At 37.7% G+C, this 27,937-nt stretch overlaps 1 long non-coding RNA gene across 1 annotated transcript in view; it reads right to left on the reverse strand.

Annotated features, from left to right (window-relative positions):
- Positions 1–4,083: 4,083 nt before the first annotated feature.
- LOC307002326 overlaps positions 4,084–27,937 on the reverse strand; it is a 47,535-nt gene continuing 23,681 nt past the window's right edge. Inside the window, exons 2-3 of the long non-coding RNA XR_013798465.1 lie at positions 4,990–5,063; positions 4,084–4,317 (exon numbers count right to left, since the gene is read on the reverse strand). This is a non-coding gene — a long non-coding RNA (uncharacterized lncRNA). The remainder of the gene's footprint in view (positions 4,318–4,989; positions 5,064–27,937) is intronic.

Raw genomic sequence — 27,937 nt, forward strand, 5'->3', positions numbered from 1 at the left:
TGATTAGAAAAGACTTAGAGCAAAGTCAGAGGTTTTGCCTTCTCTCAAAGGCTAAATGAAGATTGATGAATGACCTGCAATTCTATGCGTACAGAATTAGACTTGAGATTCAGGCCCTTCTACAGTCTTTGTCAATGAACAATTTATAATAGTGAAGGTGTTGTCAAGTGGACGGGTTAGATTTGCTGAGACTGTATTTCCTCCTCCTGCACAAAGCACAAACTCTAGCATTTACGGGAATGTATTTCTATAACAATCCACCATTTTGTTGTACCCTATAATGGAAGATGTTGTATGTTGGCTATCGTGTTGGCAAAGCATTTCACCATTCATCCCAAGTGTCAAAGTGTCACATGCACGTTTCTGATATCGTCTGAAAAATGCCTAAAAGTGTCTCTGAAATGCCACAGAATGAACCTACATGTGTTCAAATGACAGATAAATCCAGCATCGTCTGGAAATTAACACAGACATCCAATGTTCATCCTGACTTACCATTGAACAAGCCGTTTATCTCTCTTAAGGTCATATTCAATACATGCAGCAATAATGCTCCATTGTGCAGACACAGCTAAAGGACTTTTGTTGTTGTAAACATAGCTGTCAAAAGCACGTGTCATGTTTATATGCAGAGAATGGAGTCAGTAAGATTGAATTATTTAAAATTTCAAAGAATTGTATACTATTTTTTATTTATACTTGTAACACTTAAGTTCAATAAAGATGAAGAGGAGGAATCTGGCACACAAGGTCTATTAGAATAATCCAAACAGCCAAAATGCGAAACAGCGTGTAGACACGAACACACACAAACATATGAACTAATGATAACGGTAACCAAGGAGACAAACAATTGGCGGGAATCTGAATAAAGAAGACACATGACAAATGAAAACAAACTGAAAGTCCATGAAAACGAACCTAAACAGAACAGAATGATAACAATACTATTCAGCAATGATACATTAAGCTGATGACAGTGGAGTGACAGTAAAGACTTTTATTGGTAGGATTCTGTTTCAAATAAATGCTGTTCTTTTTAACTGTCTATTCATCAAAGAGTCCCGAAAAAATTATGTATCATGGTTTCGACAAAAATATTAGGCTGCACAACTGTTTTCAACATTGATAAGAATAAGACTTTAAAAAAGTGTTTTTGATCAAATAAATGCAGCCTTGGTGAGCATAAACTTTTAAAAGCTGGGCTACAACAGTCACCTTATCCTGATACTGTATATTAGAAACAATCCTTTATTTTAGAGCTAGTGCAGAGATTCAATTCATGAGCTCTCTAACAACACAACTTTGAGTCTTAAGGTTATATGGAGGACAGATCCTCTTTACCAATAATTCCACTGTATAAACTATAGTGGATATCCACAGATTTTCTTCCTTTGGTTAGCGTTCATTATAAAAAGAAGCAGCACTCAAAAGCAGTTACGACCACAGACTGCAAAAATAAGAGTCAACCAGAGGAAAACTTCACAGCTAGACATTTTGTAAGCACAAACTGGACACAGAGAACTTTCTTTCTTATCTTCAGTCGCGATTACTTCATAATTAATGTCTATGGATTCGTATTTATCTTTTTTTCATTTATTTTTCAGCGAAGTTTGAGCCTCCAGCATGTGCTGTTTTGAAGATAACAATGCACAGCTATAGACACAAGCATGGCAGCCCTTTATTCTGAAAATGGTTTTGTTCTTCTTTCATGCCTACATAATGATGATTTGCTTTAATAGGGCACATGAGCGGTTGTCCAGCGATCCCCTTTACATATCTCCAAATGTTCCTGGATAACGTGATCCAGTTCTGCTCAACTGCCATGTCCATCAGCCACAGGATCTTTTGATCCCTGTGATGTGTAATTAACACAGAACCAGATGTTGCCATCTTTAATACATGGCATTAATGTACTTAAGAAGGATTTACTAAATTGGGGGTGTCAGCAAGATGCTTCCAGAGACCCAAACTAATTTCTTTGCATAGACGGATGAAGCTAAAAATGTCTCCCTCTGTCCATCTGTTGTTGAGGGTCACGGCCTAGCTCTCTCTACCATTGCTAATGCTCTTAATTTTTGCCCAGCAATGTCTTTTCACTACATTCACAGAGAGTTTAAAGGGCCAGAGGTCCCATAAGCTCACAGCAGGAGGCAAATCAGCCTGAAACCTCATCAATTAAAGGAGAAACGGAAAACAGCCACGGGGAGGTGCGGCGAGAGGGTCGGCGGCGTAGCTGTAAGCATTGCTAACGAATAATGTCAGTCTTATTGATGGAAATTCAAAGAGAGTACCAAGGTTATGATCTGTGGTCAAACTGGTTTTAGAGGATTTGGACAGTGGAAAAGCTTTTGCATATTTGCTACTCACTGTCAAGTGACTTCATCTGAGATTTAGACATCTGCCTCCAGTGGGTGGAATGTTTATGAAATAGTTCACCCCAAAATATACAAAATTCTATAATAATTAACTTACCCTCATGTCATTCCAATGCTGTTTCGATTTCCATTTAACTCAATTTTGAAGAATCTTCATGCAGCTCTTTTCCACACAACAGCTATGTAGGTTCAGCACCTAAAATAACCAAAAAAAATACTCCATATGTGTTATATTTCACATGTTATGTCTTATATGTGTCATTCAATAGCTTTGTGAAGAACAGACTGAAGTACGGTGTGTCTTAACGGTTATAGGCTTCAAAATGTTTGAAATAAATTGGAAAGTGTATTAAACAGTGAACCTATGCGTATGGCAGCGTGAACATGTCAGACTAGCTATTTCAAACATTGATCTTGTTTTTTTGACACACAATATTATAACAAAACAAAGCTTTGTGAATCTTTGAACCAAATGAACAATCGACTTCATATATGATTTCAAAGTGCTTGAAAGACAGCATACTGAGGACAAGGGAAATGGGAAAACGACAGCTACAATTTACATTACGCTTGGCTTGTTTGAATCAGTCTGATTTTTTAATACCTAATTTCAACACTGATTCAAGACTTATATGCATATTCGGTGCAGAAACAACTCCCATTTGGTGTCAACCCATCAATATTTCGAAGTGTTTCAAAACAGTATGGCATAATACAGCCTTGATTGTTGAAATGTCACTTGTCCTGTCTGATCCAGCTCCAAAACAACCACAAAAAATGTTCAGAAAGTTTCAGCTTTACCAAACACTTTTCAGTTTAAGAAATCACTATTATAAATTGTTTCTATTTTCTTCATTAAGATTTATACGTGGTCGTGCCTGCTGTCCAAATGCAACAAGGTTGCTTTACAAGTCAATTATAAAATAAACTCTAAACATGAGCAACTTCCAGCAAGATTTCCCAATAACCCGGCATTTAAAATAAAATTAATTACAACTTGATCATTTAAAGTAATATTTTCAGCTATTTTTTTTTTTCTTTCTTTCGGCTGAAGGTCAAAAACAGCATTTTATGGCATTGTCATTGCGGACTGCGTTCAAAAATCACATATTCTCTTGAGTAGATACTTCTTTTGAATAAGTAATTACTTCAAGATAGCTAAAAAGTGTGTTCATGGTATGAATGTGTGTAGTATGAATGTAATCTGGACGTACTACCTTCCCCATGTTGCCCTTATCACATGACCGACCAGCGTCAGTTGCGGCGCGTCCCCACCATTCACAAATCCTCTCCCGTGGCCTCATGGAATAGCAAAGAGTCCATCGTATGCACACTTCAGAATCTCGCCGGAAGAAGTACGTCATCCAAGTGCTTTTTGTCTACTCGTTAGGACATTATTGAGTACACTCATTTAATCAAACAAACACAAACACAATTGACTTTTATCCTGATGTCTTCAAGGGAATTTGGAATTTGGAACAACATGAGTGAGGAACAGTGAGGTGTTTTTTTTAGGTTGAATTATTTATTTAAATGTTGGGGTTTTAGATGATAACAGCTTTAAACAACTACACAATTAACAAAACACATTCAACCACAAAAGTGTCACTCTGAAGGAATCTTTTTTTCAATACACCAGCTTCCAGAGTTATATAAGCAGAGGGCAATCTGTAATAGAGGTCAGACTGTCTGGTTTATGGCCAGTTTGTGCTAAAGATTGCAGTGACATGCCAGGGGCAGTGCTGCAGGCCCAGAACCTTTCCTGTTCTCCTCTGAAACCCTGCTGTGTTCAACCTTTCACAGGTCATCGACTGCTGCTGTTAATTGTTTATTATCCTTGATGTTTTGGAGTAGTAGCTCGGCCCTGATTGATGGCTGTCTCGTCTACAGAGTCATATAAAGATGCAGAAAATGGGAGAGTGGTGGAGAGGTTGTGAACCTGTTGGGCAAAGACAGCTTGACTATAGCAGAGTAAAAAGGAAAGTGACATTATTTGGATTTGAAGGCACTGGGTTTGATGTACTTTCTGAAAGGCCCCTTTAAAGGTCTGTAAATGTCAAAATAGCAGAGCTGTGTTCAAAAAATGTGACCAATTTTTAATGTTAAAATATTCTGTAAACACATCAGTGCTGATATCCAAAGGCACAGATTTATTTTGCCTGTAGGAACCCCCCATTTAAGTCTTTTAAAACATCAAACGTTGTATTTTGTTCCTTTTGAATTTGGTTCTACTCTTTGTTCAGCAATGATAACAAATGGATGCCGACTGAATTCGGCCAATTAAATGAGTTCAGATGTCAACTTGTGAAAAGAATCGTCATTTCGATCTGGGTGACCTTCATCTCTTTGGGCTTTGTTTTTGGGCTCTGGCAAGGGTGACCTTTTATCCTCATGCCTGTATTCACATACTGTAGTTATCTTATCTCATGCATACAGACCAATAGTGTTGGGCTGCTTCACTACCCTTAGTCAAGAAAGAGTGATAATTAAAAAAAAAAAATTGAGGGAAAGACAGACAGTGTGGAGTGATGGAAAAACACTACAAACCCTCTGCCATCACAATGAAATAAATATTGTTTCTCTGACTAAAAAAACAGGGATGTCAACTTACTTTTCACCATGTACAGTAGCAGTGATCCGTGCACAGCTTTTCAGCAGCGGCGCTTCCCTGAATCTTCGGCGCCACTGAAAAATAAATCATAATTGTAAATGTGAGTTTGTAGTCTGTATTTAATGTGATGCATGATGCATGCGAAAACAACATTACTACAATACAAAGACAGCAGCTTATTCTGATTCCTGAACAAACTACTCTTATGATCTAGTTCCTTTCAGTGAATCAAAAGCATACAGCGAGGCCCTGATTCCAGAATGGTTCTTTTTAGTGAATTAAAAACATACCGTGCACCAGTTATCTGTACAGTAAATTATAGCCTGATGGTGACATGACAATGTCACTACTGTATTTATAACAAAAGCAGAACTGAATTTTTTTGGACATTTATTTTTTAATGATATTTAAACACATTGAGCATCGAAGATCCTTGTTTCACGGTACATTATGGGACTTTTTAGGGAGCGAACATTTCAGTGCACTGGAAGGATTTTGCTATTAAGGATTTTACTCCCTGATCAGTGCCATAACTGCTGAACTAGGGAGCTGATTGAGACACATCCATACTGTAGCAAACCAGTACGTGTAGACTGACTCTCGAATGAAACACTCTTGTGAGCAAGTGAATCAAATTTAATAACATATAGTGAACCAGTGTCTGATTACTGAACAAATTACTCTTGCAAGCTGTTTTAGTGAATCAAAAACATTCAGCGCGACCAGTGCAACCTCAGTGGCAGGCTCTATGGGAAAGCACTAAGGTATTATAGAAATAACAGTAGGCTATGACTTTTTTTAAGTTGCTTTGAAACAATGAGTATTGTGAAAAGTGCTGTAGGCAACAAACACATTTGAATCATATGAGCTGATTCTTTTTAGTGAATCCGATTCAAAAGCACACAGCGAACCAGTGTAGTTGATTCCCGAACAAATGATTCTTAGGAGACCAGGGTTTTAGTGAATCAAACGGTGCGACCTGATTTCCGTACTCATTTGTTTAATGCGATTACTTTAATAGTTCAAAAAGATGGTTCGAATCAATCTAGACCTAAGTAAACTGAATCTATTAAAGCGTTTAATCAACATTTCACTCAGTTACTGAACTGCAAGTCATCTTTCTTTTCAATGACGTCCGTATTGAAATGAAGGGAGGTTTTATATTTTATATATAACGGTATAATTACTGACAAAAAAAATTATCCATTCGAAAAGATACATATTTGGAAGACCGTTTTTGTTGTTGATGTTCTTTTTTAATAAAAGTAGAACACAAACTTCTGTAGGAAAAACTGCCATGTATAAATATTTTTCTAATAAAAAGCATAGGGGGAACTTTAGAAACTGACCTGTGGCAGTCTGACATTGTCCGTATGAAAATGCCTTTTAAGAGTCGCAAGGAAGAGCAGAATTTGATTAATGTAAACTGTTTACCAAGAACTTCAGACTAGAGATTCTCAACAAAGATAGCATGTATCTTTAGGGCATCAGTCAATCTAAAAGAGGCAGAGCAATGCGTGTATGTGTGTATGAGTTAGCGTATCGTATTTATTCCCCCTACAGTCGGGCACGTACATTTCCAGACATTGATTTATGACAGTCATCAATCTCTTCCAGACACACTTTCATGTTTTGACATGACAGAAATAAGGTGTTATTATTGATGCTATATGCTGGCCGCAAAGGGCAAAACCGCGAGTGTGGCGAATCACGATTTCCCCATCTGGCTTCATAGTCCTCCTGCTCAAGCAGGCACAAGCACTAGTTACCCAAGGGTGAGATACCAATCTTTCACTTCCTGCAATCAGCATCCCAAATTCAACCAAGTATCTGGCAACTTTTCTCAATCCAACGGGAAATACTCCAGTCAGTGAGAGCAAAACCTGCTGTCAGCATTTTGAATTGTGTCTTGCCCATCCCCAGAGTTTTAGGCTTCTTATAGCAGCTAGGACAAAGCCTAAAATAAAATGTTATCATGACATTTTTTAAATAATAAAAAAAGAAAAATAGACTTTCCTTATATGCATAGCAAATGTATGAGTGTCCAACGTGGAGTCATATGCTGCCTTCAAATCATGTTGGAATGATAATAAAGCTATGATTACCAGGGAGAAATGCACCTGCATCACATTTATGCAACCTGAATGATTTATGTATGCCTGGTATCTAACAAATAATTGTTCCACAATATAACTTAGCTTGGTCATTCATGTGCATGCAATTTGTAATTATGATATTTACGACTACACTTGGAAGGCTTATTGAAACCTGCTTTCTGAGATGTATAGATATATGTAAGGGGTTAAATGGTATTGATCATAAATGTTTTTTAAAACTGCACAATTTTTGTAAGCACTTTGCTTCCTGGCTTTGTCGGGAAGTTAGATAGAGAAAGAAATACACAGCAAAGTCCATGTTTTCCAACCAAAGCTGACTTTCAAACTTGTTAGCAGGAAGTAGGGACTTCCCAGGAGGATGTGAAGGGAGAAACACTACACTATAGCTGTAATTTATTTTGAAGGGGATGTAATTTTTTCAGGAAAAAATCTTTATACCACTTTAATGTGCAGAGACAACTGTATGAGACAACATGTGTAACATGTTTACTTGTCTGTCTTTCTTGTCATGTGACCCAGTTTCTAGTTAGTTCCATTGATTGCTGTATTCATTAGTCATTTAGTTCACCTGATGTTAATCAGTTATCTCATTAGTTCTCTTTGTTTGGTTAATGCATTTATACCCTGAGTTCTCTCGTCTATTTCTCTGTCTGTCTCGTCTCTGTCTGGGGTAAATAAAGGCCTTCTGAAGTGAAGCGATGCGTTAGTGTAAGAAAAATAATCATAATTTAAACTTTATCGACTAAAATAACTAGCTTCCGGCAGACGGCCGTACGCAAGTCGATTTGCGCCAAAAGAGTAACAGTTGACGATGTATGTGTATGCCGATGTAGGAGTAGCGTGAGCTTTGACGCTTCTCGCGGTTCAAACAAACATAGCTGGGCAACCGTGTTCGTCATTAAGTTGTGCGTCAAGTTCAAGGGTTAGTCTTTGCTAGTTATTTTAGTCAATAAAGTTTTAAATATGAATATTTTATTATGAAATTACACTTCAAAAACTGGCCCTTTTTAAAACCATATGGTTGTATTTAGTGTTATTATTATTTAAAAATTGCCTCAATATTCTTTGCTCGCTGCTTCTTGTGAGATGTGCTTTGCTAAGTTACAGCATCTCATGAGATATGTACTCATAGCCATTAATGTCCTGGCTCTGCTAAGAACAACAGTGTTCTTGTCAGCAGAGCTCATCCGTGCTGTGCGTTGTTCTCTGATTTATGTCAACCAGAAACACTCTTTATGCAAATGCATTATTGAGGAAGTGGTAAGACAGATCAATAAAACACTACACGTGGTCATGGCTTAACAAAGTGCTGTTGGTTCTTGGCCATTTCCGGATAGAGGATGATTTACTGTGGCGTGGGGTCAAATTTCATTTACTTTTCTGCAGGGTAAAATGTTAGAACCATAAAATGTCTGTCTGTCTGTCTGTCTGTCTGTCTGTCTGTCTGTCTGTCTGTCTGTCTGTCTGTCAGTCAGTCAGTCTGTCATGAAAGCTATGACATCTTTACAATCTTTGCATACTGAATTGTGATTGGTCTTTTCTTTTATTGCATTTGTTTGCAGAGAACTAAAGCCTGCATATAAGCGACATATTGTAGGAGTTTGAAGGACTTATTTCAATTGCAGGTTTTTTTCACAGTTTTCAAAGTCTTAACATTCTCTCAACTGTAAGTACAATGGTCACAACTGTTTGCTGGAACTCCATTGCATATCTGCAAAATGTAGTTATTCACCCAAAACCTTTAATTCATGCTTCAAACCCAGTTATTGAGTCAGTTAGTATGGCACCAAAATAAAAAGGGTTTTGTCATTGTGTGAGCCACACTGGTCAAAATGTTTAGACATGGAAAAAAAATATTTTTCATCTTTTTGTTGGCACTAATTGTTTTCTATTCAAGAATGTCAGTTTTGTCTATCTGAATGCTCTTGTGGATCAGTTTATAAAATACAGATTCAGACAATAGGTAAAAATTGACTGGGAAATGTCAATACTGTAGTAAAACTAAATGAACATTTGTATATGGATCATTTCTTTTTCCATAAACGTCTTATGTAAACTGAAAATTCTCAGATGCTTGTTAATGTTTACATACTCTATTCTTTCTCTAACTCATACATATCTTCTTATCTTCCTATTGCTCTTCCATTTGAAATAATATTTAGAGGTTGTGAAGAGTGTGACAGTTTCATTGAGAATCAACTCATCAGTTTTGATCAACAAGCCATGATTTAGTCATTGTGCAAATTGAAGATGCACTCCTTTGCACCCATGTGCTAAAACGCATGAAACAATAATAAATTAAAATGTGATGTGAACAACAAAATTAATAGTTCATACATAGATCTGAACCTATTGTTTTGAGAAAAAAAGTCTAATTTAAGAATTGAGCCAAAGCAATTGAGAAAAAAAAACTGTAAATACATTAACTATTGTCTCATGTCAGTGATTAACCCTCCATGTATCCCTCCAATGTTGTCACGCGTGCCATAGGTTGCCAACCCCTGACATACGGTATATTATCAATCTTTTTTTTTTTAAAGAAATTAATATTTTTATTCAGCAAGGAGCATTAAATTGATCAACAGATTAGCCTGCTACTTATTTACAGTTGATTCATGAGCACTATCCCTAGCAAATACATACATCATAATATTAAAGTGTTTATGTAGATTCTGGGGTATTTGAAGTGGCAGAAAGGCAACAACGTTTGCAATGCAAATGACTAAAGATGATATATGGGTCTTAAAGCATTACGAATAGCAAATGAAAGAAAAGAAACATAAATCTTTGGGCAAATGTGATGAGCTCTGTACAATCCATTGACAGCTTTGAGATTTCCATGAATGCAGTTTTTGACACTAGCCCATACAGTGACACTCTCCACAATCACAATCAGGCTACAAGTTGCGCAGAGGGAAAACATCGCTCCTTTTCTTATAATTAGTCGCAGCGTTTCGCAATTACAGCTTTTCATTGACATCTTGCAATCATGTCCTCATCTCTGAATCCACCATCACGATGATGGCTCTTTACAACATCTTACCTCCGCCTAATGACTTTCCACTTATCAGGGAGACGTGTTCAAGTTGACAGAAAGAAAAAGCAAATGTCTGTTCGTTCTTACCAAAAGGGCCTCATAAAATGATATGTGTGATTTAAATGAGGGAAAATATGACTTTGGCAGAGTCAAGTCAAATCAAGTCACCTTAATTTATATAGTGCTTTTAACAATATAGATTGTTTCAAAGCAGCTTTACAGTGATAATAGGAAATTAAAGTAACAGAGATCGTTTTGGCTTTACAGCAGCTCTAGAATGAAGTTATTGTCCAGCTAAAGTTAGTTTTGATTGATTCACTTCAGTTGCAAAGATCATTAGTTATTAACTTAGGGGCCGCTAACAGAAAACCCTTAACACGCTCATGTGTACGCCAACAGTGCCTGGTGGCTCGAGAACGCAAACCTTGAAATAGGTTCCAAGGTGCAGGCATTGAATAATTTAGAAAAAAGTTATCATCTCCGCGCAAACTTTAATAACGCAAATCTGTGAGAACGCTGATGGCGTGCACATGCGCATTACGTGTTTAGTCTTTATGCGCATTTGAATATATATGTGCAGGCGTGTAGTCTTTCTCTATAAAATTAACCTCAACAAACTACTTGCCTGGCCTTAAAAATGCATAATACAGAATTTTTTTTATCACTTCCTCGTGTCCGTGCGAACCGGAATTATTTTGACTACGTTTTATCTGTACAGAGGTAGAAGGGAAGGAGGCCTTCACAGGGGAGAGACTAGACACTTCAGGACTGCGTTGTCGTCATGTCCAGGCGCAGGTTCTTCATCAGATCTGGATACGGCCTGGATCCGGCGGACTGCTGTAAACCTCGGGATAAACAGAGATACTAATATTAGCGTAGATGCCATTCTTCTTATGATGGAACGAGTAGGCTACATCAGGATTTAGAGCATGCCTACATCACCGTAGAGACTAGCAGGTAAGTACTATAAGAAAAGGAAATATGATGAAAATCAGAATCATATGCATTGAAATCTGCAGTAGTGGTACTGTAGGAGACAATGATTTTTTTTCAGATTTGGTTGGCCTTCCCTTAAAGGAATAATTCACCCAAAAATGAAAATGATCCCATAATTTATTCACCCTCAAGCCATAATAGGTGTGTATGACTTCCTTCTTTTAGCCGAACACAATCGGAGTTATATTACAGTAAATCATATTTTGGCTCTTCCCAGCTTTGTAATAGCACTGAATAGTACTCAAGTTTTTGAAGCTCTAAAGGCACATCCATCCATCATCCATCCATCATAAAAAACTCCAGTGGGTTAATAAATGCATTCTGTAGGTGAAGTGAAATGAGGAAATAATTAATTAATTAATTAAACTAACTACAGACAGGTGTGCTCGTTAATGAATGACCATAATGATTGGCGGGAAGCTAGAACAGAAGAAACAGATAACTGAAGGGAAAAAGTGCATGAAAAAGAAACTAAACTGAGCATAACCGTGACACCTTGATGTGAACAGCACTTAAGTTTTTGTATATAAACCCATCTCTTATTATTTCTGGCCATCGTGGAAAAAGGAATATACTGTGGCAAAATATCTTAAAATTTCTACATGCATTGTCTCATTATTTTTGAGCCATATACCATCAAAAGGCCTGTTATATATTCACTGAACACTTTATTGACGGACAGGCCAGATGCATTGTGGGTGTTCAGTGCAACGGATGCTCAAAGAGATCGATCATCCTTTCAGCAGCGGCCGCCACTACGCTGGAGACGTTCTCTTAGCATGCAGCCCTCGCTGTGTCTGAAACAATGCTAATGGCACTAACAGCACGCTTCCATTGTACTGGTCTGAATGCTGCGGACATTTTTTACTCCCTTGCCTCAGAACCGCACCAGTCTAACTGTCACACGTCTAACTCATTAAGACGAAGGATTGGGGATTTGCAGCAAGGGAGCGGCAGGAGATGAGCGGCCAATTAATGGGAACAAATTGTGTTCAAAACAAAGCTGCCTTTACTCTCATTGTTTCTGAGGCTTCTGTTGGGGATTAGAGGAGATTTCGTGAGCTTGCTTGTGTGTATCTGTAACCATTCTGAAGTGGCCACTCGCCTCCAAGACTAAAATTTATCACACAGATGAGGTTAAAATCCAAATTTTAATTTTATTTTTGGCTTTCTGCCACGTCTTATTCAGGATAGTAAATGATGGGAAGAAAGAGAGGAACTGGATCAAGAAATAAGCTAGGAATTGAACTTGAGATGCCCTTATGAGCACCACTGCACAATGTGTCAACGCCAGTGTGCTAAATGCTAGAACTAGAAAAATCCACATGAAAAATTCAAACCTTGATTACTAGTGAATAGGGAAAAGCTGACTCTAGATCAGCAGCTGCGAGCAATTTTATTTGCTGCCTTAATTTCTTAAATTAATGTGTTTTTTTATTGCATTACATATTCAATTCAATTCATTTATTTGTATAGCCTAACGCTTTTCACAATTACATATCATTTCAAAGCAGAGTCCACATTACAATTGAGAGTAATCTGTTATCAGAGGTAACTGTCTAAGTTATGGATTTAAAAAATGTACATGTACAAAATCACAGTTAGCGAAAAGGGTATTAGGCTAATTTAAACAATGTAAAACATTGAATGCAGAAACCATGAGCTCATTGAAGTAATGAATACTTGTTTGTTAACAAATGATTATGACATTTAGAAAAATGTAGCATTGGTGCATGTCGATTCAGAGTTTGCGTCATCTGAAGTCTTCACAGGAGTTAGCACCGTCTATTGATCAAAAGTTTGGGGTCACTATTTATCTTTAAAAAAAAGGGTAACACTTTAGTTTAGAGTCCAATTCTCACTATTAACTAGTTGCTTATTAGCATATTAGGATATTGGCTGTTTATTAGTAGGCCTAGTTATAAAGCACATTAATGCCTTATTCAGCATGACCATTATTCTACATTCCAAATCCTATAACTAAACTTAACTACGTTACTATTAATAAGCAGTAGGCTAATTGGGCGTTTACTGAGGAAAAAGTTGCAGTTAATAGTTAGTTAATAGTGAGAAATTGAGACATTGAGAAGTGTGACCGACAAAATAATACTTTTATTCAGCCAAATGTAACAGTATAAACGGCTATTTTAAATTGTAATAATATTTCACAATGTTTTGACTGTATTGTTTATTTTTTATAATTTTTTGATTGATAGTTTTTATGCAAAAATACAGTTTTCATACCGAATAATAAAAAATGTGCTGCAAATGTACAATACATCCAGTGGTTGTGGGGTTTTGATGGATCAATGCGTTATCCCAGTTGCCGCTGGTTGGTGTTTGTTTTCACAGAATGACCATTTGCAATCGGCATTTATCTTGTCTTGGAATGTTTGAGCAGTCTGGTATGATTTCTATCAAACCCTGACCTAATCTCACTTCATCGCAAACTGTTGCCAAGACAATATGGTATAAGCAACCCTGCCAAATCCATTGAAACCAATGTGCCTGCCTTGATAGAGCAGGGGAAAATGGCTCGATTCATATGAATGTTAAGCCTTTGATTATGAGCATTAATGACTTCATAATGGACATATACAATTGTTTATTTTTCCAACGCATTTGTTCAATTTGACATTCCGATGATCATTATGATATCATAATGCCCATCCTAAATTTCATTTTAAAATTTGGTAAGTTTTATTATTCGTAGACGGCTCATTATTACCTTTTTATTTATTTATTTTTTTAGCAAGAGCCAGTTTCATCAGCTGGCCAAAGCTCTCCCACACTTTCCCTGGGCCAGCAGGCTATCTTTATCGTTGAACCCTGACAAACATTATATAAACTCCTTTTCTCTCACAGTGGATGCAGGACACAGTTGCAACCCTGTCTTTTTAATTTGCCTTCTGTAGAAAGGAACAGTGACACACAACAATGCAAGTTAAAAAATAACAGTTACTGTATGTGTTCCAACATTCAAAACACAACAGCTGGCTTTAGAATGATTGAAATGTTGCTGTTTGTTTGCATCCGTGTGAATCAGCCTTTATAGAATAGCTAAAATCCCTGTGCCATTTTCCATCATAACGATTTAACTGCCCTCTGACCTGGCCGTTGTATTACCACAAAGGCTTTTCAACCGCTAATAGACAGATCAACCTGATTTCAACCATTTTATTGGAGAAACTCATCTCACCGCTATCTCCCCTGCTCTCGGACCCGTGGGTTTCGGTTTTTCAGACACAATGAGAGACTGGTGACATCATACAGAATGGATCGCTTATATCTGTGTGGAACAGTTGGTGCAAAGCATTGTTATGATGCCTTTTTATAATACTTATTTCTGTCATCTCTGCGAAGAATGACTATTGAGTGAAGGAAGGAAGAAACAATAGGCTTAGGAGAGCTGGAGGCTGGGATTGAACTCCCTTAGTTGCCAAAAAAAAAGTAAACAAAAGAAAGAAACAGCTAGTGCATACTGGGAATTTGTGACCTACTCCAGGATTTATCAACTGAAAGAAATGTGATAGCTGTGTGTTATCTGCGAGATATCTCAAGTTGCCAGTGTTACCAACTACAATTAACACCACAACAACTAAAACAAGGTGAATTATTCATGAAAATCATTTGCAATTTAAAATATTCCAGTAAGCAGTGTTAGGAATGGGAAAGCTTAAAACTGTATATTGTAAAGCTACAAGCTATTAATAATTTAAAGTGTACTACAGTCAAACTAAAGCAGTTAGAGTGGTTTAGGGTTAGTTGCATGTAATTATGCACAATTTATAGTAATTACTATAATAACTGTAACATGTGTAACAAGTACACTATAAAATAAAGTGTTACCGCTAGTTACGATACATTGAAGCGTGCTAAGGGGGGGCAATATATTAAAAAATTGACTACATAATTTATAATTTGATCAGAGTAGTACTGTGAATGACAAAACACATGATGCAGGCTTCTTATTAGGAGAGGGGTCAGAGTTCTCCTACAGGTGGATTTTGTCAAGATGCAGTATACATTTCTATATCTTTGCTGTGCTGTGATTTACAAAAGTGGTGACAGAACCCATGACTGCCCATCACATTCAAAGAAGTAACAGAATTGGCTGGCTGACATTCAGCTGGCTCCCAGCACATTAAAAATGAATGACATATCTTTTGCCTGAGAGACTATAGCTGCTCATCTGTAATTTGGCTTGGGAGCATGAGATGATGTCTTTTGCTCATCTTTGCTATTTTCACCTCCAAATACTAATACATAATAATGTTAAAGAAAGAATAAAACAGTGTTTCATTTTGCCTTACTGGTTGCATAAACGAAATAGGAGAGGCGTGCAAGAACACAAATCATTCATTTTACTGTAATATGATTGCCAACACTTTTTGATGTTCTTGTCTTTTCAAACTACGTGTACACGAGACGTTCTTGCAATTTACAGTGTACAAAGAGTTACTGGTATGTCTCATCTAGTTTTAGCAGCACAACACTCAACACACAACACCTTTCCGCTGAAGGTCTTCAGTGTCACATGATCATTCAGAAATTATTCTAATATGATTTGGTGCTCAAGAAACATTTCTTATTATTATTAATAAATAATGTGAAAACAAACTTTTGAATGGTGTAGTTACTGGCTACTGGACAGTAATTAATAGCGCTTAGTCAAATGTGTTTGATATTACATTTATGGTAAAAGCTGTTTTTAATTAATACAATTTATTTGTTTTAAGTAAAACTGCAAGTTATTTTGCTACTGTATATTATAGCAGATGTTTTTTTTGAAAACTTATTTTAAATAGGAGTGCTATTATTTATGCAGGGTATATAAACCTCCTTGAGAAAGCTTTGTGGAGGCGGAGCTATGGTGGATGACTCAGCTTTAAAGGGCACCTATTATGGAATTTTGAAATGTACCTTTCATGTAGTGTGTAACATAGATCTAAGTGAACAAAAACATCCTGCAAAGTTTGAAATATGAAAGTGCACCGTATATAAAGTTATTGTCTTTCAAAAGTAAGAGTCGACTCTGAGTCATTTTTATGAATCGTTAGAAGACCGAAGCTTTTTCTCTGACTAGATGACGTCAACTTGTTAAGTTATTTGAATACGATACGCCCACTTATTGCGCTCCAAGGCCAGGGAAAACATCATGGCGACGAGACGCTGTGTTCTGAAGTGCGTCTCAAAAGCCAACTTTTTTCATCTGCCCAAGGAGGACCATTTGAAGACTAAGTGGCTACAATTCATATATACAACTATACCACAGAAGTATAGTCCGAGCCTTGTGCTTTGATCGCGCCATTTTGAAGACGATTGCTTTAAATGCAATCAAACTTGGATTCGCGAGCTGGCTGATATTGAAGGAAGGTTCAGTTCCAAGTGTATTTGCATCAGCTTCCTCCTCCGTATCACAACCTGTAAGTGTTATTAATAATTGTTGCTTTTATGTTTTATGTAGCATGCTTAATTATTATTTTGTTTGTTGTGTAAGGACCGTTTAGCTTCTAGGTCTTCAATGGCAATTGTATTGAGATATGTGAAGTGTTTGTCGTTGTTTTCGGAGTTGTCTTAAAGAATAGAGTAATACCTCGTAGTAACGTAACTGCATTTTTTTTTTTTGTAAAAACGTTTATGCATCGGGCTAACGCAAACAAAGACTGATTGTGCTTTTACAATATGAACTCTGGGCTATGATCGCTAACATAACATTAAATTCTTTATCTTATTTTTAGTTTTTTACTACAAACTACAAAGCAGTGGACTATAATCATTATTATAACACGATTGAATTGATAAAAGCATCATTGTACTCCGTGTTAAACAATAAGTATTATCTCTGTAAACACTGCTGGGTCATCTGACCAATCAACGCAGATTAGCGTCGCGCAAAGGAGGGGTTTGGAAAAACGAGTCGTTGAACGAATCATTTGGAGTCGGTGAGCAAATCAGGTAAAAATAAATGCATATTATACGAAAACAAAAGTGTTTTTTGACATTGCATACACGTAAAACTGTTGTTGGGGACTCCCTAAACAACATTAGGAACATTTTAAATGTCATAATAGGTGCCCTTTAAGCCTACACTTAATTGAACTTGGAAGATACAGTTATTTGAGGACTGAAGCAGATGCAATGCAGATGATTAGTATTGGTGGAAAGTAAAGTACTGTTGACTTATTGATTGGGGTGTGATTAATCATACCGAATGTACAGTCTGAACTTTGTTGTGTATTTATGGTCTTTTTAGGGTTTTAATATTCATTATTGACTCTTTTGTTGAATTATTGCTATGAAAAATTAATTCCTAGTAAACTTTTGTGATTTGAAATCATAGTACATTCAGAGTTTTCTCTCACTGCAAGAACCAAGCCTATTACGGTTGTGACACTTTCACTGTTTTGTCCACATGGCGTGTGTACTTTCCTCCTGAAAAGATTAGGTTCATTTTCAGTGGAAGCCTGTAGCATTAAGATCAGGGTCCAGACAATCACAGATTTCATAAAATCTCAAACCACAGCCATCATAGGTTTCTGTTGTGCATACAATAAATGTTTTTCTAATTTAAAAATAGTTTAGCAGCCTGATAATCATGTGCGATTCCTTTGATTCCACTGTCGACCACAACATTGTGCTTTTAGCACGCCCCAACAGCAATGTGTATATCAATTGCCATGCTAATCCAAAAAGGAAACAAGGCCTGGCTAATTATGAAACAAGATGGAACGGTCCTTTATTCCTAAGCCCCTTGAAAGAGGCATCAGAACATAATTTTCCAAAGTGCCTGTTAACTTTTTAATTTATCCCAGAGGGCAGTCAATCTGCGCAAACCTGGATAAATAATTAAAGACTGGCTAATAGGATTGTCAGGCTTGGTTTACCATTATTGTTCACTGGTTTGTTCATGTCCACTATTTTGGGGGAATTGCACTGTAGGGAATCACTGTTTGAGGTAACAGCCAACATGGACAATGTGTATTACAATGCAGAGCTCAATATTAATATAATAGAGACAATATTAATAGAGTTTCACATGTTTTTTTGTTGCTGTTGATATACGTTTATACTATATATAAAATGGTATGTTGCACTTTTCTCATTAACTAGCATTATTTTTGCCAACTAATTTAGATTTTAGTTTTAGTCAGTAATTAGTATTTTAGTAACTTACTTAAAGCTGCAGTCCGTCGTTTTTCCTCTTTGTCGCCATCTCTGTTAGAAATCTGCAATTGCAGTTATTCGCGGAATTATTAACTGTGCGTGGGTAGTAAATCGGCATGAAACAGCGCGGATGAACACAATGTATTGAGGCTGCCGCGTCGCTGTGGATACTGTAACGTTACTGTCATCAGCAATCTCAGAGTATACTTTTTGAAAGTGTCAACATTAGAATTTTCATCGGAAAATGTCATCTGAACAAGTAAGTAACATTCACTTTTGTTCTGACCAAATTCGGGGGGTGGGGGAAGCATTGCAGTAGCTATATCATGCTGATTAAATCTAACGATTGCTTATATCACGTCAAAACGTGAAAAATATATTTTTTCTGTAGCCAATCTGAAGTCCGAAGTCTTTGGGTTTTACAACTGGTGAATCTCCAGTTGTCCCTGGTGATTGTCGCTTTAAACTTTCGGGATCCGCCATACCAAGTGCTAAGCTAAACCTCCACCATCATCCACACACGCTAGCCGGGGACTCCTTCTCTATGTGTACAGAAGTGACGTAATGACGCAAAGACATGCTCGAAATTCCCGCGGAAATCCACCAGTACCACTGGAATTAAAATCATTATTACAAGCTTACCGTTTTGAATCGAGGTAAGGCAAGCAGATCGTTTTGAACACTGGCTGGTTACGTTTTTTTTCAAAAATGTCTTTTTTGATATTTTTAAACCCAAAAAAGTGCCGGACTGCAGCTTTAAAATAATAAATATGACATAAAGAAATATTGTCTTAAGGGGGCAATAAAGAATTACAATTCTAAAAACTATGACTTAAAAAAATGTAAATAAATAAATAACTTCAAATTAGCGGAATAGTGTTGTAAACCTTTTTTACGATTGCATTGTGTCTCGCAACAAAAAAACTTGTGTCCTAATCCATTTCGCTGTTCTCCATCTCACTATTTTTTTATGTAAAAATGCGTTCTATGAGTGACCCCTTAGAATGCAACAAGCCAGAGTATGTGTGTATGTTTTTTTTGTGTGTGTGTGTGTAACTGTGAACATAAGTGACTGAGTGAATAAAGGCTGAGCATTGATTTAAACTCCAGCTGGCTCCTGAGGGACTACAAATCGAGACAAGAGGATAGAGTGACTCTTAATCATCTCTTCTGCTCTCTCTCTCTCTCTCTCTCCTTCAGCCTCCCCTCTCTCTCTCTCTCCCTTTCTCTCCATTTCACGAATTTCAAAATGATGTTCTGACAACTAAATAATGGCTGTTTGTTCAACCCAGCTTAATTATATGCATTTTAGCAAGGACCCCCTGCCAAGCAGCAGAAAGGTAGTGATTTATCTCGTCTCTGGGTGCTTCTCTCTGTGCCTGCCAGCCCAGGGCAGTGAAAGAGAGGGGACTGGCCGGCCTGAGATGGAAAATATCGACTCCTGTGTTTGTGACTCATGGAAGTGAACGCTGCTCAGGCACATTATCATGAAGGAGAAAAGTTCTTAGGTTTATTTAAAAAAATACTGCATCCATCAACAGGTAATTTAAGTGATTTTTAATTTTGTATGGAAAATGCAGTTATTGACACTGATCATTAACATGAGTCGTGTTTACTCCATCTGTAAAGCAAAGGAAAAAAACTTTTAAAATGCTTTATCATTTTATAGTTCATGTTTTTGGATTAGTCAACCTGAATAAATATCCTGATGGAATGACAATTAGCCTTCCATTATTACACGGCTGTCTGGAATGCTAAATGTTGATTGGTCAGTCATAACATTGAACAGTCAAATATTTTTTGTATAATGGAAGTTTAACTGTTTATTTGACCGCTATAAGGCAACATATCTCTTGTATCCGTGACTTGACCTCAAAAGTCAAGCAAGAGTTTGGATCTTAATTAATGCAGTAAAAAGGTGTTAATGGTTTAAAACTTGATATCCTTGACTTGACCGGGAAACACAATGCCATGAAACATAGCTCTTGACATTGACTTGTACCACCATGAATCATGAAAGGCCCATACACACAAACAATAATCAACCAACGGCAAGACTAAACACGGTTAAATAACTCAGGAAACAATAGGATAACAATAAACACCTGGAACTACTTAGCATAAACTAAATAACTACAAAAGAACACAAACTCATGAATGGTCAATTTAAAGCACATAAAGCACAGGAACCTGACAGTATCATACTGTGGACTAGTTCTCTCATTTCATACAAACACAACTGGTGCCATCTTGTCATCTCAATTATTGACTGAGTGGGAAATGATCTCACAGGTCTTCAGTATTAAAGGTCCCATGACATGGGGTTATTATATTATTTTATAATGTGTCCTGGGTTGCCCTTATAATGTTAGTATGTTTTTTAGATAGAAAATAGTCATAATTTAGAAACAAAAGGCATTTTTCCTAGCCCAGTTTTAGCCTCTGATTTGAACGCTCTGTTTGAAGGGGCGTGTCTGTGTGAGACTTCAGTGTAACCGCCCACTGCTGTGATTGGCTGACATGCTTGCATATGAATTAGCTACTTATTACATGTGAAACTCTCTCGAATACTTTTACTACAGTTATTATAAGTTTTTACTATTACAGCTATCGAGATAAACAAATCGTCAGAAGTTTTTAAAGTATTTAGATCTATTCCCATCACATAAAATGTTGCCGTGATGAGCATTGCGCAAGCAGATGACAGTCTGTTGTTGATCGCGAGAATGAAGATCTTATCATGGCAACGCAGTTTCTGCCAAGGGGGTAATCCATCCGCCGGAAACTGAAGCCTACGTGGGCGCCGCCATTGTAGCAGAACTTCACCTGCTGTTAGCATTCCATTGACTCCCATTCATTTTTGCGTCACTTTGACAGCGAATAACTTTACATCTGAGGCGTCCAAAGACTCCATTTGTCCATTATTTATTTCTAAAGAAACTCGACAATGTATAAAAGGCTCCATTACCTTGTACCTTACGTTATGGCCCCGTAGAAGCCGTTTTTGTAAAAATAGGCTAACGATTGCGTCATAACTCACGCGACTCTCTGTCGCACTGTAGAGAAATTACCGTATAGACCGGCGGAGAAGCTCGCAGGCAATCGGGGGAACGTGGAGGCATTAAGTCCGATAAAGTGAAGGGAGTAGCCCACAGAGAGTGATAAAGTTGCTCCCGCTGCTAGCTCATGGACAGCTAATGCTCACGCTCTCCGTCTCTGCAAAATTCGGAAGGGAATGATTCAGATTTCTCTCCGCACAGCTACTAGAAGACTGACAGCTGTCAGACACGTTGCTCACGTGTTCAAGCTCAGTTTGAGCCTGCGCAGTTCGCCTGGCGATCAGGAAGTGAGTGCTTCAAATGGGCTTCACTTTTCTCCGTTGAAGTCTATGGGGTCGCTGTGTCCATCTTATATACTGTCTATGGTTTCTGCACTCTCTGCTTTCCCCAATGCAAACACGATGATGTAAATACAGTAAGAGCTTCATGTGCAGTGTAACGTGCGTCATTGATTTCATAACGAGTTTGGCAAGTGTCCAGATAAACTCGATCGCGCTGTGTCCATGAGAAAATGAGCTAGGAAGTAGGAACGCGTGCGCGCGATTCCTACAAAGATTGTTCTTTGATCGCTTTCTGTATATAATTTATTCACAATTTAAATACGATTATTTTCATCCTACTAAAATAAACGATGTGAAGTTGATATTTTAGTCACTGGCTTGACTTACTGAGGAATAAACAGCAGTATTGAACGATTTGAGAGAAAGATTACCTGTCTGAACTTGAACAATTACAGAAATTGTTGCTCGGCTCGATCGATTTATTTTCAGACGTTCGTCGAGGCCAGCTCTGTAGTGATCCAAGTTGAGGAAACAGTCGTCGGTGAAATGTGTGCCGCAGACATGCAAAACTTTGAGGAGTTGTGTCGGCGCATTTCCAGAGGAAATTAAATTAATCCACTGGTTCTTCTGGGGCTTGGAGGAAGGAACTAAAAAAAGGCTTCGGTGTTCATTTGTACATCCAATTATTGAGCAATTATTATGCTTCGCTCGCTCAAAAGCCATGATATCTCCCGTGGACAAACTAAAATCGCGCGCACGCGTTCCTGCTTCCTAGCTCATTTTCTCATGTGGGAAATATTCTCTGGGCGGGCAAAGCAGAGAAAGGGGAGGTAACATTTCCTCCGTATAACGTCATACGGAGGAGATTCAAGATCAGCCCGATTGAGCTTCCACTTTCTCAAAGGCAGAGAAAGATAGCAAAAGCTCGATTTACACCGATTGAAATTTCTAGAAACTTGGGGACCATATACAGGCTAGGGGAACTCATATTAATGTTAAAAAACCTCAAAAATTTAAAATTTCATGTCATGGGACCTTTCCCAGATAGCAAACCACATCGAATCAATGTGGAAACGACGTTTCTCGTGACATTGAAACAACATCGTTTTGCTCATCGAATTAACGTTGAATCAACGTCAGACACGCCATTCAACCGCATTTCAATGTTGAATCAATGTTTTATTTTCGGTGTAATAACGTTCTGAAGTTGATTCAACGTTGAAATTTGATTGATGATTGATACTAACCTTTACAACTAAAAATCAACGTTGAATCGACATCGGTCTGCTATCTGGGTTAATATTATTACAGTTTTTTTTATTTGCTTTGGTACTATTTTCACAAGTAAAGGTGTACATTCTCAAAACTCACAACATATATTATATATTTATATAAATGTTTCAATCACAGCAACTGCTCTTACCGGTACTATCTATAGCTCATATAGTTTCCATAGAACTTGTTTGCAATTTCCAATATGGCCAACCAAAATTTGGTTGACATTTAATGTAATGAATTATGTTTAATTTGAGTTATTATAACAAACACTACTATGTTCAAAGTGTGTGTGTGTGTGTGTGTGTGTGTGTGTGTGTGTGTGTGTGTGTGTGTGTGTGTGTGTGTGTGTGTGCGTGTGTGTGTGTGTGTGCGTGTGTGTGTGTGTGTGCGTGTGTGTGTGTGTGTGTGTGTGTGGGGGTGTGTGTGTGTGTGTGTGTGTGTGTGTGTGTGTGTGTGTGTGTGTGTGTGTGAGAGAGTGTGTGTGTGTGTGAGTGAGTGAGAGAGAGAGAGAGAGAGAGAGAGAGAGAGAGAGAGAGAGAGAGAGAGAGAGAGAGAGAGAGAGCAGGATAGAACAAGGGAGAGAAACAGTCAATGACTCTATAACATCAGATTGATCAGAGATGCATTAGTAAGGGAGGCAGATGGCATAAAATACAGCATTTTACATTACAGTATGATATGTGATACAGTAAACAGATTACCATGATAGAGACTGTCACATTACTGTAACTCACCCTTCATCTGTAAAGGTCAACTACAGTACAGATTCAGTCATATGGCACAGTGAGAACATTTACTGTATTGGCATCAAACTCTGTTCTAGCACAAAACTATGGAGCTAAATGAGTCTCAATAAAGATAAATGCACACACTACATTCACATATGCACACACAGGATTCATACATGCACACACGTGATTCATAAATACACACACATGATACGCAAATGCGCACAAAATTCACAAATGCACACACAAAATTGAAAAAGCACAGAAGATTCACAAATGCATACAAAATTCACAAATTCACACAAAATTCATAAATACACACACAATTCAGAAATACAAACAAAATGTACAAATGCACTCAAGATTCAGAAATGCACAGGGCAAGATTCAGACGTGTATTTCTGATGCACACACAAATATATATTGATTTACAAACTGCTTGCGGTCTGTGAACTTCAGTGCATTTGTGTGTGAATTTTGAGACTCCCTTGACTTGTATTTATGAATCATGTGTGTGCATGTATGAATCCTGTGTGTGCATGTATGAATCCTGTGTGTGCATATGTGAATGTAGTGTGTGCATTTATCTTTATTGAGACTCGTTTAGCTCCATACAAAACCTCATGGCAGTTTCATAACTTCATCACACCTTTTGATAATAACACACAAGATTCTATTATAAACATTATGGATTCAATTACGTAAGTTAGGTAATGTACGTGTGTTTTCCAATGTGGCAACTGTAGCCTGTATTACTGTAATTATTTTAGCAAAAAGGCTGATTTGAAACATGTTTCTTGCATTGTTAGCTGTTGAATAAACTGTTTGTTAAAAGTACTAAGTTGAAAGAAGATTTTTGTGTTTCGGTGATTAAACCAAATGTTCTCATTACATATTACAATAATCTTATGTTTGAAACAAATATTAATTATTTATTCATTAATTTATTTGGTGTAATAAGTGGGATAATGTAGAGTCAACCAACCATTATTTTCGAAAGATGAATTAATACATTAATAAATTAATGAATGAATCACTGACAGAGTGATCAAAACTCCAATGTAGAGACTATGTAAACTGCCTTATCAGCATTTCTGTCAGGACCACTATCGTCAAATATGATTGACAATTAGCATACAGTTTGGATTGGCGGTATGGTTCCGTTCTGGGCGAGAACTCCCTGCGCATCCGTGCAGCCTAGCATGGATAAGAGCAGGGAGAACAGCAATAACCCCCCTTGGGGTAAACAGAACAGAACCCACATGAATGTATGCAAATATATTCAATTCAAGATTTTAAAATACAACATAATTCGAGAATTTATTCTTATTCAAAGGGAATCAGAATGCCAAATCCTGACTGGATGAGAGGAGGAGCTGGGGATGGAGGAGGGTAATTCGCTCCTGAGAAACGCGATAGCTGCTGATAATACTGAAGGAGCTTATATATGTATATGGTGATAGGCGTCGTATTCCTATAGGTAGATCTGGATCAGCTGAGAGTCAGCTGATGCGAGCTTGACTAACGTGACCTGCAAGAACTGACGCTACGCTTGATGTTTAGAAACCACATGGCCTTTTCTCACATACTTAAAGGGACACTTCACCCATTTGCATTAAGCTTTGTATCGTTAGAAACCCAGTCATATTTTTGAATGGTCATGCATTATTCCCTCATTTTCCTCTGAAAAGGGAGAAATAAGGATTTCAGTGTTGCAGTTCCTGCTTAGAATGATGTAAAAATCGTCATTTTGCGTCATTCTAAGCAGGAAGTCCCATATCTCTGTAGAGTGGTTGAGACTACAAACACTCGTTCCTCATTTATCCAGGGGGTGGGACCCACTCACGCTACAGACCTATTACAGATCACAGATCAGTGGGTGGGACTCCATATTCTGAAACTAAAAGCAATATCCTCCATCTTGTTTGGAAGCTAAGCTAACAGGTGCTGTGGGGCCAGATGTGAAGTTATGACAATGGCGGAAGGTACTCAATATGATATGGAAGAAGAGGATTTCGAAAGTTCGTGGCTACTTTTACAAGCCGCAATATAGCGAAGAGCAGCTGATCCTGATGGAGGAACAGGAGGCGTGGGCGACTTCTGCAGCCGAGGCATAAGACCTGCCTGTCGCGGACGAGAAGCCCGGACTTGGGCAGACTGGTGGTAGATAGAGTCCATCTGGTGCAAAGAATTTCAACGATGCCAATTTCTCCTGGACGAAATCTCTGAATCAGACGAGGACACGGAGGTTTGTGTTGTGAACCATCAGTTCCGCACCGCATATGGTCTGACTGAACATTTCGGTATCACGCAATAGTTCACCATTTCGAAAGAAATACAAACGTGGAGTAATTCACTAATGAGTTCGCCAGCTAACTTTAAAGTTTGTGTGAAATTAATTTCAAGCTCTGGTTAGCTAGCTTTGTAGACGGAAGAGTAATTTCTCTGATAGGCGGATACCTAATACGCGCCGTTCTGGAGTAGTGGGAGTGGCTTGTCTTTCATACAAACGCGCCCTAAAGTTACTTTCTGTCTTTCCTCAGTCAAGAAGGCACCAAATTTGAAATTTATTTTACATTTCGACTACATATATGACCCACTTTCAATAAAGATTAATGTTCCCACGGGTGAAATGCTCCTTTAAATGACAAAACACCATTACAAAACTTAACACAACTGTTGAACGACTAACTTTAGAGGTGTGTGTTTGTGGTTTCACAAGCTTTTCTAAGAATCAGAGTTTCAGAAAAGACCCAGCAGGCATCACTGTTATGCTGACCTTGCTGTAGTTGCCACTGACCTGAGGATATTAGTGGAATAAATCACACTTTAATGTCCAGACCTCTCCACACCAGCAGAGGAACGAAGTGCAGTGATAAGACTGAAAGCCCTCAGAAGTGAGCCTGCGGGGAGGTACAGGATGCGTGAGGATGGGGAGCCAATGAAAGAAGGAGGTGACTGATATCTGACCTTCTCTTCCATTTGACAGCTTTTAATAAAGTCTAACCAGGTCTGTAAATACTTCCATGACATACTGCCTATCCCAATACAAGTATCCAGAAAAAAAAAATGGTGGCGGTGCACGATGCTGTAAATTTACACTGCAAACAGAACCACCCTCACTGTAAACCATTATTCTTGTTTTACAAGAAAACACAATTTTAATACATTAAAATTTCCTGTTTAATTAATTGTGTTTTTTGTAATTATTTGTAAAATTTAAAGGGGTGGTTGATTGCGATTTCACTTTTTTCATTTTAAATAGTGTGTAATGTTGCTGTTGGTGCATGAACAGTATCTGCAAAGTTGCTGCGCTGAAAGTTCAACGTAAGCAGAGATAGCGTCTTTTAAAAATCAGGAAGTTTAATGCCTACAAAAACGACTCGAATGGGACTACAACGAGATACTTCCCGGGTTTTATACGTAGCTAACCCATACATTTACATCAACCCTCCCTCCGGAATATGCAAAAAATGTGGCGTGGCCATATTTCTGCGGCGTTGTGGAAGAGGAAGAATTATAGTGGAGAGCTGTAGCCATGCCGTCTAAAGTGTGTTATTTTCACCCAGCTGTCATGTCTTCGGTGTTCGGGCTTCCTATGGACGCTGTAGTTCGTCAACAATGGCTACAATTTCTGTTTTATTAAATTTCTGAAAAGTAATCGTAGCTCTCTGTGCTGCGCATTTTACGGAAGACAGCTTCCAGAATCTCCACGAATTCAATGCCGGATTAAACAAGAAACTGTTTCTAAAACATGAAGCAGTTCCAACTTTAAACCCAGAGGCAGTCGTTGTTGGGCCACAACCTGTAAGTAAGACTTAATAATTTTAACTTTGCATGTATAATTTCAGACGTAACGTAATGTTTTAGTTTTATCAGGGACGTAAACAAATGCCAGCGCTCGCGTTATAGCCACTTAATTATGCTATTTCGTGTGTCTATGACAAACGCGTACAAACATTTTGAACCTGCAATTTGTAGTTATGTACAAATTTTGTAAATGTATTTATACTTTATGAAGTAATTTTTCGATTTGATGAAGTACGTAAACCAATGCCAAAGCTGTGTGTTTATAGTAGCCAGTTAGTTTGATGCTATTTTGTGTGTAAGACAAATGTGTATAAAGTTAAAAAAAAAAAAAATGTAATCGCAACAGCAAACTTCAGCTGCGGTGTTACTCAATCATTTATTCAGTTATATTAAATGTTTAATCAGGAGAAACCCGTATCTCAAAAGCTAACAAGTTTCAGCAGTGGCATTTTCAAGTAACAGCGTATCGAAATTA

This window comes from Phoxinus phoxinus (assembly GCF_949152265.1).
Source record: "Phoxinus phoxinus genome assembly, chromosome: 7".
NCBI lineage: Eukaryota > Metazoa > Chordata > Actinopteri > Cypriniformes > Leuciscidae > Phoxinus > Phoxinus phoxinus.